This window comes from Protopterus annectens, chromosome 6.part1 (assembly GCF_019279795.1).
Source record: "Protopterus annectens isolate FY-2018-M chromosome 6.part1, PAN1.0, whole genome shotgun sequence".
Lineage (NCBI taxonomy): Eukaryota > Metazoa > Chordata > Ceratodontiformes > Protopteridae > Protopterus > Protopterus annectens.
Window position 1 is genome coordinate 401198837 of NC_056738.1, and position 14176 is coordinate 401213012.

A 14176-nucleotide genomic window follows, 5' to 3' on the forward strand; every position below is an offset into this window, starting at 1 on the left:
CAAGTCAGTTGTAGAAAACCATAAAGGAATGTCTGGCAAAGGCCCACAAATGGCGACAATGATGGAATACCCCCCTAAAGATTTACACAGTGATATCAGAGCAGACCTTGCATTTGCAGTAAGACATTGAAGGGTAAGAAGTCTGAAACTTAATTGTATGGCATTACAATCTAACATGTGGTCTCTGGTGATATTCCTCTATTCTCCAAAACAGGGCAAAGTACTATGCCAAATAGAACCAAAATGTAAAGCCAATATCAGCACAGTCTGTGAAAATGTGTACTGTTGACAGATGTGCCCCCCCACACCCATATTCCCATAGAAATGCAGTAACATGTAAGTATGTAGGGTAATAGCAGCAGAGCACACATTGCCAGGGCTGTCCCAATCAACATGATAACTTGTTGCATTTACACAATATGCAGGGGTCAATGAGCTATGCATATGTGTGGGGAATGCTGTCAGGATGTGGCCAGCAACTTCTCATGGCTGATGTGTCCTAGTGGCGTAGGTACAGTACTGTGGTAGACAGGGCCATGTTCCATGAAATGCAGTGGCAACTATTTTGCATGTCAGCCACACCTACAATGGCAGTTGTACACACTGTCCAGATGTCAATATCCAATACTGCTGGGAAGCTGGACAGGTTATATACAGGGAGCCACACATATGAACAGTACACAGATTGGAGTAACCTACACAGTGCCTACCATACCTCACAACTGTACAGACTTTTTGCAGAATGCACACAGGTTCACATCATATTTGTGGTGTCTTTATTCTGAAATAGTGGTTGTCTGGCAAATCACTGGCAAACCACGAAAGTCTAAAGTCAGAAAATAATGATGGATTGTAGTGTCTCAGACTTCATACCATATAGACAAATGCATGCTAATACAAAATCTGTTATTGTATCACCCTTCCAGGTTTGTAAGGCCAATAGCTACAATGGTCCGTATAATTAGGCCTTTGTCACCCAATTACTCATGGCTTTGTCCAGATGTCTGGTTCACATACGTAGAGAGGTATGGTGCCTAGTAGCACAGCATTGCATTCTGTCACTTACCATTGTCACCCCAGGGGGGTCCACTGCCTGGCAGCCTGGGAACATATGAGTGACAGAACACACTACCTTGCTAGAGATGGCCTGCATCAGATTCAAATGGCCTACAGGCCTCTGGCAAAGGCCCATGCCTCACTTATAGTGCCTTTGTAGGGAATGACATGGGGTCCATACTACCAACATAACACAGTCAACAAAATGCAAATGTAAGGCCATGCCGCTAAATGATAGTAGCATACTTCTCAACCTTGTAGAGGAAAAAATCTGGACAAAGCCATACATAATGGTGGGATAAAGGCCCAACTATAGGGACACATTTGAAATATTGCTCTCATGATGTTAGTTGATAGAATAACAGAGGGAGTGTGTAGTAGCATGGATGTCATGAAGTGTGTGAAGTCGCTAATGTTCTGTCATTATTCCCTGACTGCAACCCTGAGTGATTTGCAACACATGTGCTAGAAAACCACAATGTTAAGGGAAACCAACCAGATATATGAGTCATGAATCTGGATAATCTGTGAGAATCTGTACAGTTGACAGGTATGGCCACACCAGGATATGACCTTTCAGGTAAGAAGAATACTGGACAACCAGGAGATCTCCAGCCAGTATATCACCAAGGTGCTGGACCTTTTACACAGCTTCAGCAGTCAATTGGCTGTAGCCACACCTCCCAACTGGCCAGATTGTGCAAAAATGTCTAGCCTTTACCTCATAATATAGGTCTGTGCATCATCTATCTTGTATTTCTCTGGTAAATACCTGTGATGATCCGATTATATCTGTCAGTAGGCAATGACACAATACAGTACAGTGTCAAACTTTACATATATCAGAACATATCTGTTAAAACAAACCCTGTAACTCAAGCAAATCATACATTGATAAGAGCAATAGTTACTGTACCCCCATATGTTTGGCCCATTGTTTCCCCATATTGGCAGCCTATCTCCAGATGTCTTGCACAAACAGTTTGCAAGGTATGGCTGTAGCACACAACACCCCGAACTCGAGTACAACTATCCCTGGAATGGATTCCCGCACTTACTATAGAAGGTCATACTGAGCATGCTCCTACACTTGGAGAAGTGAAGCCCAAGTCCGAAACCACATTGGACTATAAATCTGTGTATTGTGCAAATGTCTTTGCATACACACAGCTATGTAAACCTAATTGTCTCCACACACACCCATCAGACGGGATTACCCACAGCCAGCTGTAGGTAGCATATATGTGGTATAGCTGCATCTACTGCATGTGATACACACACACATATATATGGGCAATGTATTACAATATGTGATGCATACACACACTCATAGACATGGGGAAGGGAGGGACAGACAGTGATAGAGTGAGGCACACAGGAGACACACACACATAGTGAGTCATACACAGGGATACCCTGAATGGCATAGAGTGATGTCCTGCTGCAGACAGTTGCATACCAGTTGTAACCACTGGCATGTGTCAGCATGAAGATGAGATTCATTGTCTGATGGTACTGAGGTGGGGGTTGGAATAACACATCACCTATTTGTGTGTGTGTGTGTGTGTGTGTGTGTGTGTGTGTGTGTGTGTGTGTGTGTGTGTGTGTGTGTGTGTTTGTCTGTAGATCTAAGTATTATGATGCCTTATCCATCTAGTACACTTCCCATTGCCCTACTTTACAAGATCTGCTAATGTCATTCACCTTAGAAGTACCTTTGGACTGGCTTCAGTCCTGTAAGCTCTATAGCATGTGTGATAATTGCATAACACTATCATACAAATAATGAGATAGGTAGAGGTTCTAATCTCAGTCCCAGCATATGTAACAGTGGCTGTGTGTGAGGTAGTGTGTGTGTGTGTGTGGGGGGGTTAGTCCATTCCCACCCAGTACACCTCCCATTGCCCTACTTCACAAGATCTGCTGATGTAATTCACTGTAGAAGTACTATTGGACTGGCCTCTGCCCTAGAAGCTCTGTGGTGTGTGTGATAACTGCATAACATTATCGTACAAATAACTATTTAGGTAGGGGTTCTAATCTCAGTCCTGGCAAATGTAAAAGTGTGTGTGTGTGTTTGTGTCTGTATGTTAAAGATTTTGAGCCCATTCACACCCAGTACACTTCCAATTGCCTGGGGGTGTATAGGAATAAGTTTTTTAGTCCATTCCCACCCAGTACACCTCTCATTGCCCTCCTTCACAAGATCTGCTGATGTCATTCACTGTAGAAGTACTGTTGGACTGGCCTCTGCCCTGTAAGTTCTGTGGTGTGTACAATAACTGCATAACAGTATAGTACAAATAACTATTTAGGTAGGGGTTCTAATCTCAGTCCTGGCAAATGTAAAAGTGTGTGCGTGTTTGTGTCTGTAGGTTAAAGATTTTGAGCCCATTCACACCCAATATACTTCCCATTGCCCTACTTTAGCAATCCTGCTGATGTCAGTCACCTTAGAAGTACCGTTGGGCAGCCAATAACCCTACAAGCTCTGTGGCATGTACGAGGCCTGTATAATAACTATTTAGATAGGGGTTCTAATCTCAGTCCTCGCAAATGTAAATGTGTGTGTGTTTGCGTCTGTAGGTTAAAGATTTTGAGCCCATTCACACTCAGTACACTTTCCATTGCCCTACTTTGGCAGTCCCGTTGATGTCAGTCACCATAGAAGTACCTTTGGGCAGCCTACAGCCCTGCAAACTCTGTGACACATGTGATAATTCTGTAACACTATAATACAAATAACTAGTTAGGTAGGGGTTGTAATCTCCGTCCTGGCAAATGTAAAAGTGTGTCTGTAGGTTTAAGGTTTTGGGCCTGTTCACACCCAGTACACTTCCCATTGCCCTACATTAGCAGTCCTGTTGATATCAGTCACCTCAGAAGTACCTTTGGGCAGCCCACAGACCTACATGTTTTGTGGTGTGTGCGATAATTGTGTAACAATGTAGCACAAATAGTTAGGCAGTGGTTCTAATCTCCATCCCTGGCAAATGTGTGTGTGTATATGTGTAAGTTAAAGTATTTGGTGGCCTCTCTCACCCAATACATCACCCACTGCCATACCTTACAAAGGCTGGTGATGTTCCTCACCTTAGAAGTACCTTGGGACACCCTTCACCATTTAAGCTCCATGGTGTGTGCAATAAATGCATAACACTGTAGTAGCATTAATTAGATAGGTAGGGGTTCTAATCTCAATCCTAGAACATGTGTGTGTGTGTGTGTGTGTGTGTGTGTGTGTGTGTGTGTGTGTTTGTGTGAGAACCATATCCACTGGGGAGTGGGTTTTGCAGTCTTTTGCTGTGGTCCACCCAGTACACATCCCAATGTCCACTTTACAAGGCCCACTGTTGTCATTCACTGTAGAGGTAGCTGTAGGCACTTTGAAGCCCTATAAGCTCTGTGCCATGTGCAATAACTATGTAACAGTATGGAATAAATAACAAGATAGGCAGCTCTTCTAATCCTTGGATACCATTCCCCATTCAGGAATCATAGACAAACACACTCAGCTAGGCATCAACCCCTATAGCACTAGGTTGCTTGCAAACTATCTCACAGATAGACCCCATGGTATGAAAGCAGCGGACTCTATGTCAAACAGCCGTCCAGTCACAAGTGGAGTCCCACAGGGTTTGGTCCTGGGTCTCCTTGTGTTTGGGATCTATGCCTCTGAAGTCCAGCCCAACTTGAAGAGACTCTGGCTGACAATTTTTGCAGACAACTGCAAGATGAGTGCTATTATTACCTCCCCATGTGATGTTGACATCCTGCAGAAAGACCTCATTGAGACCTATGACTGGTGTCAGAACCCTGGACTTTAGCTCAATGCCAGAAAATGTGCCGACATCCCCTTTGGGAACAACGTGGTTCCCATAAATCACTACATCAATGGTAGTCCATTGAACACTGAAGTTGTTATAAGAGAACTGGGAACACAGGTTGACAGCAAGCTCTCTGTTGACCACCACAGTGCCACTGTGGTCAGAAAGTCCTTCTATGTGGCACATCTCATTACTAGGGGGTGTTGCATCCAGGAAGTCAGAGGTCATTGTCCCCCTTTACTCTCCCATTAGGCCAATCGAGTACAATGGCCCATTTGGCATGTACCTCACTGGACACCTGCAACAACTGGAGAGGCTGCAAAAGTACCTCACAAAGAGGATCCTAGGCCTTAAACACTTGTCCTATATGGACTGACTCCAATAACTCCAACTATTCTGTTTCATATGGGCTACTTAGAGGTGATCTCTGCCTGACTTACAAAGCTATGTCTGACCCAGCTCTGTCAGGAATGCTACATCTAAAGAACCCAATCCATCCACACCACATGCCCCAGAGATCTCAACCCCATTTCCACAATCAAAAGAACATGCTGGAAGGACAGGTTCATAACCCAGAGACTGCCCACACTATGGAATAGACTTCACATACATGTCAAGTAGAGCACCTCACTGGCCCTCTTCAAGGGAAATCTAGATGAGTGGATGGGGAATAGAAATCCCACCCTGGGTATTATGCCAGTGGATATACTCATTAGAGACACTGGGGACTATCGTCAGGTAGCACGATGCCAGGGTAATCCCATGAGCTAGGTTTGTAAAGGCTCCATGGCCATTCACCTAGTACACAACTACATGTGGTAACAGCTTAATACTATAGTATCAATGACTACATAGGTAGGGGGTTCTCATCTGAGTTGTGACAAATGTGTGTAAGTGTTTATAAGTGTGTATTTTTATAGGATACAGCATTTTGAGGCCTCACTCTCCCAGTACACTGCCTATTGCCATACTTTACAAGGGCTGGCGATGTTCTTCACCTTAGAAGAACTGTGGGACACTCTTCACACTTTAAGTTCCGTGACCTGTGCAATAAATGCATAACACTGTATTATAAATAACTAGATATGTAGTGGTTCTAATCTTAGTCCTGGCAAGTGTGTGTGTGTGTGTGTGTGTGTGTGTGTGTGTGTGTGTGTGTGTGTGTGTGTGTGTGTGTGTGTGTGTGTGTGTGTGTGTGTGTGTGTGTGTGTGTGTGTGTGTGTGTGTGTGTGTGTGTGTGTGTGTGAGACTATGTGTGTGGGAACAGTATTCTCTGTGTGTTTGGTCAACACAATATCCACTGAGGGTGTGGGTTTTACCAATCTGAGGTGTGTTCCACCCACTACACTTACCATTGTCCACTTTACAAGGGCTGCTGATATCAACCACCATAGACTTACCTGTATAGGATCTATATTAGAACACCGAACATTGAAAATATTGAGTGTTCTAATATCAACCCGTTTTCAGCGAACGCTGAAAATATCGAAGAAACAGAAAACCAAATTTATTCCTAGGGAAATAATTTGGTTGTCTGTTTCTGTTGCTTCAGTATTTTCAGAGCTGTGGTGGAAAGTTACTGGTCAGGTTCAGGTAAGTGTGCGATTGTGTGGATGTGAGGGTTAGGGCTGGTTAGGTGAGTTAGGGTTAGGATGCGGGTCAGGTAAGTGCGCGATTGTGTGGACATGAGGGTTAGGGTGGAGTAGGTGAGTGTTTGGAGAGGTGTTCTATGAATGGACCATGTAGAGGTGGTGTGTGGGTGTCTGGAGGTGACCTGGCTGTGATGGTGATGTGTGTGTGCTTGTATACAAAAGACAAACGCCAACTCTCCAATAGACGAAACAAAAACTCTCAGTAGAAAAAATACTTTAATACAAAGAGCAAAGCTTTCGGATAGAATCCTTTATCAATACTAAAATTACAAATGCACTTGCACAGTATATATAGGTCTAAAAAGTCACATGACCGACAGCCAAAATAAATCACATGACTTAATTCAAGTTACATAAAAAATAATAGAAATAGAAAATATAACATAGGTTAAAATTCTTATATAGGAGTGCATATGAGAAAAATGTATAAGAAAAAATATATATAAAAAAATATATAAAAAATATATATATAAAATATAAAATATGTATACATACACAAAAATATATATATATTTGTATCATAAAAAACAATGAACCTCATAGTCTAGATTTGCTCAACTTGACCAAGACTGGTTTGAGACTAACCATACCATTTAAACCAGGGGCTAAATCACTTGCTAACCTAACTATCCAGCTATATTCTTTAATCTCAAGTTTATTATTCATGTCCCCACCTCTAGGAGATGGTTGTACATGATCTATGGCTTTAAATTTAAACAGATGTTGTTGACCAGACTGCAGTCTGTGTCTATACAAAGCATTAGTGTCCACACATCTCCTGATTTCAGATTTATGTTCTGTGATCCTTTCTTTAAGGTTATGTGTGGTTTTGCCTACATAGAAGGAATCACATACTACGCAGGAAGCTAAATAGACCACATGAGTTGTTACACATGTTGCTGCTACATTAAACTTAAACATTTTCTTGCTTACTGGATGTTCGAACGTACCTAAATGCTCATCATCAATATCATCACAACATGAGCAGTTAAAGCATTTTCGTGTACCTACACTACTAAACCGTTGTATCTTATTATTAGGGAAATCTTTATAACAAAGAACATTTTTAAGGGTTCTCATATCCCTATATGCAAAATGAGGAGTGTTTCCCAATATAACCTTCAATTCATCAGATGCCATTAGGATTAACCAGTTCTTAAATATAATGTGTTTAATAGAAGGAGATCTAGTACTAAACGAAGTAACATATCTTATCTCCGTTCTATCTTGGCTAGATGGATTAGGCAAAACACTTCCTTGTGTCTCTGTGGCATTAGTCAGGAAGACGGGAGCCAGCCTTGTCTTTCTCTCCTCTAACATTTTCAATTTCTCATCATCCAATAGAGTATTATCATATCCACTATGGATAAAGTCAGCTATCATCTCATCCAGCTGTTCAGAAAAACAGAGGTCATCAGTATTAAACCTACTAACTCTACAAAACTGAGATCTAACTGTGCCTTTAAAGATGTATGGTGCGTGCATGCTACTAGCATGAGTATATCTTCCTGCACAAACATCCTTTCTATATAGGCTTGTTTGTAGAAAATCATCCCCAAGTGTCAATTTAATATCCAAAAAAGTGATGGTAGTTTCGGAATAACAAATCTTAAACTTCAGAAAAGATGATGCTGAGTTAATGTATGCCATGAAATCGTTCAAATCATTTAGTGTACCTCCCCATATCAGAAAGCAATCATCCACAAAGCGTTGAAAAAACTTAATATTATCTTTAAATGGATTTAGGTCACTAAACAGATGTTTCCTTTCCCATTGGTACAGCACTAAATTGGCATACGTATTTGCTACGGAGGTGCCCATAGCCACCCCCGTCAGCTGGAGATACAATAACTCATTGAAGAGAAAAACGTTATTTCTCAAAACCACATCCATAAGTGTACATATTTTTTCAATATTATGGAAATTTGGATTAGGACAGGAGACCAGAAATTCCCTTAATAGGTCTAAACCAATGTCAGTTGGAATGACTGTGAACAAAGACACAATGTCTAGAGTTACCAAATAGTGCCTCCTCAGTGCCAGAGAGGGCTTATCTACATCATACCAACACTTTAATTTTTGAACAAAGTCAATAGTGTCACGTAAAATAGAATTACAATCAGTGAGGTATGGTTGAAGTTGTTCGTGTAAATAGACTGAAAGGGGCTCGGTTACCTAACCAGCTCCTGAAACAATAGGTCTCATTGGTGGATCAGTTAGGGATTTGTGAATTTTAGGTATCCCATACAGCTGTGGGGTAACCGGACAGGGTACAGTCAAATAATTAAATAAATCTAGATCTATATCGCCCTGAAGTTGTAAATCATAAATTACCATATTCACATATGAAATACATTTCTCTACATCCATACAAGTGATTTTCTTAAATGCAGCCTCATCAGTGAGCAAACTAGACATTACTGTAAAATATTTATCTCTATCCATAAGCACAACCGCTCCCCCCTTGTCAGCCTGCTTTATAACAATGTTTGTATTAGACTGTAGTTCCTTATATGCTTTAAATTCCTCATAGGACAGGTTAAAATGCTTTTTACCATAATTATTGGCATTCTCATGGTATAACTGCCTTATTTCAACTTCACAAACCTCATAAAAAGCTTTGACAACAGGTACATTAACAGGAATATATGTACTAAGGCGTTTGCAATCTCCAGCTATTGTCTGTACATTACCAAACAAAATTTTTAGATTTAACAATCTGGTAAACTTCTTGAGGTCCGTTAACGCTGAGACCAAATCATCCCCACAAGTAGGAATAAAATGTAACCCTTTTGATAAGACAGAATAGTGAGTCTCTTGCAAGGTAAAGTCTGATAGATTTAACGTACCTCTGTAAACTTTCGGCTGACTTTGCCTGTGCCTAAAGGGCTGTCCAGTTTTCTTTTATTTGTTTTATTTGGTACTCCAGTCCGTGTATTTGACGAATCCCTCTGGTTGGTAGTACGCTCCTTAATTGTCTCTGCTTGCTCCAACGAAAAGCGTCTGTTAGAAAAATTAATCCTGGTCTGCTGCATTTGTGGCGTTTTCTTATTAAACGCATTGTGCGCATTATCGTTAGAAGCAGTAGCATGTCTGCCCTCTGAGGAACTTTCTAAGGAGCTTGCGTTGCCTCCTGCTGACGTGGAGGACGTAGGGCGGGCGGAACCATCTGCTCCATGTTGAGAAGGGGTGGAAGCTTTCAATTCAGTAATTCCTTGGTCTACTCGGACGATTTTTGAGCCGAAATCATCAAGGGAATCCATTCTATCGCCATCAATATTTTTAGAGGTTGTAGTATTACTTCTACTATATTTGTAGTTGCCTTCTCGAGGCCAAGAGAAGATATTACCTATCGTGAAATCGTTTATATCACAAAGGAGCTTGTATGTGCTTGTATACACACAGTCATGCCATGTGACTGCCCTACAGAGGGTTATGTTGGACAGCTGTGGACCGTACATGACAGGGTGTACAGTTCACCATCTCTGGCCCCAGACACGTGAACTGGTCTTGCCAAGGGTCTCACTGGCACCACCAGGCCCAAGGCCAGATGCAGTACTACTCCCCAGTGGTGACTGCTGTCTGCTGGATCTGTGTCCCTGATGGGACTGGCCAGGGCCACGTGACCATGGCCTGCTCCATTGTGGTGTGGACAGAACCCGCCCTTTGGTACTGCTGGTGGAACTGCAATTACAGGAGTGTGAAGGTGCATGGCCATGTAGACTCTCAGTTATGTTGGTGCTGACCTACATCCATGTGGTCATCATCCATCTCCCACCACACACTGCAGCACAGACATTCCATGGTCGAGGATTGCCAAGGTCTCACTCCACCATCGATTCATGACCTCAGTATTTTGACATGTGGCCTCAACAAGGTCACATATGTCATCACGTAAGTCATGAAGAGTTGCATCCAGGACCCTGAGTATTTGTCTGGTGTTATGTTCACTACATGCCTGTGCATCCATGACAGCCCAAAACATGCATCTGGTGACACCTGCTGTGGCACTTGCAACAGTGGCTTAATGGGCAGCAGTCCTCCTTCGAGCAACCCTGTCCACCTCCCTGTGTGGGACCTCGCCTGCACTCTGGCTATGGCTAGTCTCTACACTCACACTTGCCATAGTCACCACACTAGCCTGTTCGATGCCACCACCTGCCAACTGTCCATTATCTGTGGCTGCTGAGGATGGGGTATGTGTGGGCATTGCAACTGTGTGCGGGGACATTGTGGACAACTGTGAGATGCCAACTGATGGCACAGATTAAGACTCTGACAACCCCATCTGTGCCTCATTAGAACCACCATCATGATCAGAGTCTGCAGAGACACTGACATCAGATTCTGAGCAGGATGGGCCACGGCCACCATGTCCACCTGTGAGGGGAAGAAAACATACGTAAATTAATGCCTGCACTATAAGGTTTGCTGGTACACGCACATACACACACACACACACACACACACACACACACACACACACACACACACACACACACACACACACACACGCACACATGGACACACACACAGATACATACAGGTGAGGTGGCACAAATGCATCACACAGACTTCACAATAGCCAACTGGTGACATTCACGACACACAGTCAAACCACAACATACACACTCTGGACAGGCCCTCAACATCATGCAGTGCAGCCCTTTCCACTTAATGTTACTACTAATATACACCTCTGGGATACGTGAGTAGTGTTAGCTGGTGATAGGCCTTCACCTAGCACACGCTGCACCCGTGTACACATTATTGTTGTTCACCTGTATAGCACAGTGGCAACTCCTATAGAACATGCCTCTCAACTGTACAGAGTTTCGCTGAGTGTCTAGATGTCTGGCTCATATTTTTGGTCTTTTCCTCATAAACCCTGTGTTTGTCTGATACGTTACTGTGATGATCTGTGGATTGGTGGCACTAATTAATGACATAATTTAAGTTGCAGACTTCATAACCTGCAGTAAATGTATGTTAAAACAAAGCTGATTACTCTAACAACTTTCTAAGCTTACAGTGGATATAATGTGTATACACTCCTGCTAACATGCCAGGTTTTTGTGATATATAACATGAGACCACAGAAATCATGTCATAACATTTCCCACCTTTAATGTGACCTATAACCCATGCAATCCAATTGAAGTACATACACATTGGTTAGGGGTAACATATAGTAAATGAAATACATACAATAGGCTGGTTGCATGAGTGTGCACACCCTTAAAATAATACTTTGTTAAAACACTTTTTGATTTAATTACAGCATTCAATCCTCTTGGGAAGGTGTCTATCAACATGGCACTTCCTGACTTGGCAATATTTGCACACTCTCCCTGGCAAAAGCCTTCCGACTCTGTCAGATTGCGAGGGCATCTCTTCTGCACAGCTTTCTTCATGTCACCCCACAGATTTTCTATTGGATGTAGGTGTGGGGTCTAGCTGGGCCAGTCCAGAAAGTTGAATGTCTTCTGGTGAAGCCATTCTTTTGTTGATTTGGATGTATGGTTTGGGTCATTGTTGTGTAGAAGGGTGGAATTCCTCTCCATCTACATCTATGGAGCAGACACCTGATGAATTTGGGCCAAAAGGGACTGGTTTTTGGAACTGTTCACAATCCCTTGGCTAAAGCCCCAGTTCCAGCTTTTGAACAGCAACCCCAAAGCAGGACACTGCCATCACCATGCTTCACCATGGGGATGGTGTTCTTTTGGTGATGTGCAGTGTTGTTATTGCACCAAACAAACATTTCGGAATTGTGGCCAAAAAGTTAAACCTTGGTATCATTAGACCATAGCACATTTTTGCACATGCTTTTGGGAAACTTGATGTTTTGTTTTTCAGAATTTAGCCAGGCCTGGATGTTGTTCAGTGTGAGTAAATGCGTCCATCTTCCAACCCTACCCCATAGGCAAGACATATGGAGAATACGGGAGATTGTTGTCACATGTAGTACACCACCAGTACTTGCCAGAGATTCCTGCAACCCCTTTAGTGTTGCTGTACATCTCCTGGCAGCCTCCCTGACCAGTTTTGGCCTTGTCTTCTAATCAAATTTGGAGGGATGTCCACTTTTTCGCAATGTCACTGTTGTCCTATTTTTTCTCCACCTTTTGACGGCTGTCTTCACCGTATTCCATGGTATATGCAATACTGTGGAAATGGTTCTGTTCCTTTTTCTGGGCTGTTACTTTTCCACAATGAGATCCCTTTGTGGCTTTGTAAGCTCTCTGCGAATGATGGCTGTTGCTGTAGCAGGCAATTGAGTAAATGTCTGGAAAAGCCTAGTAGGACAGCTGACCATTATCAGTTGTTAATCAAAGAGTCTCTGTAATTGATGGTAGGTGTGTACTCAAGAAGATGGAATGCTGTAATTACATCAAAAGCTACTTCAACAAAGTATTAGCTTCAAGCTTTGCACGCTTATGCATCTAATTTATTGTATGTGTTATATTTTTCATACTTGCTCCCCTAACAGGTTTGTTTCTTTATCAATTGAATTGTACAGGTTATAGGTCACATTAAAGGTGGGAAGAGTTGTGAAATGTTTTATTCTGGTCTGATTTTTGTATGTCACAAATACCTGGCATTTTAACAAGGGTATGTATACTTTTTAAATGCACTGTATGAGTACTTTTCAAATATACCCCTAGTTTTGTCCCTTTGCCCCCCCATTTTGTCAGTCTTTGTCTAGATATCTTACACTGACAGGTTGTGAGGTATGCTATGGGTATGTTACACCTCCTGCAAATAGGCCCCTGTGATGACCACTCTGATGCAATGCAGTTAACCCCACCACAAGTGAACATGCACATTTCACAATATGGCTAAGAGTAACAGTTATGTGCATGGTAGAATGCATGACCTTAACATGCCTGGGGTATTGGTGAGCAACAACAGGACAAAACCATGCTCACTGGCTTTAGGTTGCTGTCCCACATGCAGACCAGAGGTACCTATGTAGCTGTGGGGGAGAGGTATTGTCAGGAGACTCACATGTGGCATTGGTACAAGATTAATTCTACTTTTCTGCATATGTACAGCACAAGCTCTGATACTACACAATTTACTGTCCTTTACCATAGATGTACACTTGTGTGCATTACAAAACCCCACCCACAAATGCAGTTTGACCTGACATATGCATCTAGATACTCTACAGAAACCAGTATGACTGCTACATTATTAAATTGATGTGCACTGGGGCCTTACCTGGAAGCTCCTCACCTGTTGTCTGGGTGCCACCCACCTCCACAACTTCTGTGTGCTGGTTTTGCTGGCATGTAGTGGCTACCCCAAGGTTGACAAGGAGCTCCTCCATTGGTGTAAGTGGGGCCTGTGTAGCAGGACCCCCACCTGTGGCAGAATGGTCCCTGGCCACAGCAGCAGCCCTTTGCCAGGCATGGCATATCAGGTCAGTCGCCCAATGCCTGACCTGATCGTATGTGTATCCATGGTGGCCTAAATTGTTTGCTCTGTGGACAAGCTCATCCCACATGGCTGTCCACTCCCACAGATTCTGTTGGCCATGGCCAAACATCACCCTATGGTGGTTGATTATCATCTCGGTGATGGCCACAGTTTCAGCTGCAGTGTACGCTGGCTGCCTTGCATGTTGCGTGTCAC